At 37.1% G+C, this 2500-nt stretch overlaps 1 long non-coding RNA gene across 1 annotated transcript in view; it reads left to right on the forward strand.

The window, feature by feature from the left end:
* The window catches only part of LOC145270843 (uncharacterized), a 145432-nt gene that overhangs the window by 140297 nt on the left and 2635 nt on the right, over positions 1-2500 (forward strand). The window contains exon 2 of the long non-coding RNA XR_013865594.1: positions 1-2500. This exon is cut by the window's left edge and continues 323 nt beyond it; it is cut by the window's right edge and continues 2635 nt beyond it. This is a non-coding gene — a long non-coding RNA (uncharacterized LOC145270843).

Raw genomic sequence — 2500 nt, forward strand, 5'->3', positions numbered from 1 at the left:
CACTGGTTAAAAGCGGACATACCAAAAGACCTGCTGGTGAATGGTACTTCGAGTGGAGAAAAAGACGCCATTCCGTACAAAGGGCCGAAACCCCCAAAAGATACAGGAGAGTTTACGTATCAATTCTACTTGTTTAGCCAGCCTTACGCCGGGAATGTTAGCATCGAGCCGTACGTTGACCGATTTGAGAAGAATTTTAAAATGGCGGAATTCAAAAGTGCAAACGGAATGGAGGTCATCGGCTTCTTCCAGTATCGCACGGAATACGCTTTCAACAGTTCGAGACGGTTTTCAGTTTCGGTACTGCTTGGACTAATTTCTCTTGCCTTGGGGGTTTTATTTGTGGGTTAAGTATTAAAGGGGGTTTAAAATCGACAACACACACACACACACACACACACACACACACACACACACACACACACACACACACGAAGAAAAAAGGGTTTGTATTACTATACAAATAGATTCAAAAAAGTTGTCAAAAACACCAAATATATAACAAATAAATGCTACCGAAGACAATATAAGTTACTCTTCTAGGATTTGTACACATAGATTCGAAAAAGTTGTCAAAAAAAAAAACAAATATATAACAAATAAATGTTACCAAAGGCAAGATAAGTTACTTTTCTACCTAACTGGATACTTTTATAGTGTTTTATTTAATATAACAGGTTTATTCAGCTCGAAAAAGACACAGTGTTGACCGATGTATTGGAAAATTTAAAATGGCGGTCGACTTTCTCTTGAACACGGTAAGTTTGGGAAAATTAGTTAAAAATAAAAACTATACAAAATACTGTTAAAAACTCGCTTAATATGTTACCGTGAAATAGGCTGGCATATATTCAGTGAGTTTCTGACAGTATTTTGTATAGTATTTCTTATTCTTAACTCAATTTCACAAACTTACCGTGTTTAACAGAGTCCAGCGCCACTTTAAATTTTCAAATACATTGGTAAACACTGTAAGTTTTTCGCGCTGAATAAATATGTTACATTAAATCGAAACACTAAAAAAGTATCCAGTTTGGTAGAAAAGTAACTTATCTTGACTTTGATAACATTTATTTGTTATATATTTGTTTTGTGACAACTTTTTCGAATCTATGTGTATAGTAATACACCCCCCTCCGTTAAAAAAACCAAAAAAACAAGCCAATGTCCTCATACAACTAGTACTAAAACAATTACACTAATGATTTTTTTTAAATCTTTAAAAATCTTAACTTCATCGAATGTTGTTTTTTTTTGTTTTTTTTTTTACACAGTGATCACCACTTATTAAGGCCCGAAAGCCACTCAGGGATAAGGGTTATTGCAAGTACATTACGTTAGTGATTTGCTGAAGTGTTTACTTAAGGGGGCGGTTCATTAGGAATTTGTTAACATTGGACTTGAAGACATCCAAGTTGTAGTTCGGAGGGAAGCAGGCAGACGGAACAGAGTTCCACAGGCGTGCAGTTCTAAGAAAGAAGCTTTGTTCATGGAATCCACGTTTTGATTTAGGCACAGATATAGAGTGGGGGAAATTTTTCACAGTGGATTCAGCTAGACGGGTGTTTTTTGTGAAAGATTGGCGAGGGGGGACCAGAGATTGGAGTTCAGACGAGCATCTGCCATGGAAATAACGATAAAACAAGGACAGGCTCGCAACGTCTCTTCTGTGGGAGAGAGGTTGCAGGGTAGAGAAAAGGGCATCCCCCACTAAGCCCCGAAGTCTATTTTGTACTCTGTCAAGGCAGGATAGGCTGTTTTTAGCAGCTCCTGCCCAGATATAGCAACAGTATTCCATCCTTGGACGTACTTGGTTTTGTTCAGAAGAAGAACATGAATCGAAATAATGAATTTCAATGTAAACCAATGGTATTTACTTACTTGCCACGTCGAAATTAGTAAAATATCCAAGAATTAGGAAAAATTATAAAGTCGAAAATTAATTATTAATGAAAATAGTTTTTGAAATAATTGCAAGTTTTACTTGAAATAATAAACAGTTACTTCCCTTGTTTAAGTTACATTTCAAAATAATAATGGCGGATCAATGGCTTGTGAAATTGTACCGTAATCACTACGTAATAATATATTATAAATTGCTATCTTTCCATCATCAACGTTCTGATCTCCGTCTGTCATCTCCCTCTCAGTACAGACCTAAAAGTCTCCTGTGCGTCATGAGTAAGTTACTGGTTGGTTGGTTGGTTGTTTTGTTTTACGGCATATCAACCCTTTTCAGGTTATTTAATGCCGAATCTGGTGATTTTGAAGAACGATTTTTTTAATATAGTATATTTGTTTTTTAAGTCGTAATCTATTTAACCCATGGTTGGGACCCTAACAGGTGCTACCACTCCGGGTCAGAGTGGACCTGGGAGCAATGGCAATCAAAGGGTGGCTCCACTCTCCCTAAGGCCTGCAAGGTGGGGGCCTCACCATCGGATATAGTTTTAGGTCATATTCAGGACCGAGTAAGTTACTGGAATCCGTGTTAAAAAGA

This window comes from Euprymna scolopes, chromosome 46 (assembly GCF_053919585.1).
Source record: "Euprymna scolopes isolate OS-2025 chromosome 46, ASM5391958v1, whole genome shotgun sequence".
Classification (NCBI taxonomy): Eukaryota; Metazoa; Mollusca; class Cephalopoda; order Sepiida; family Sepiolidae; genus Euprymna; species Euprymna scolopes.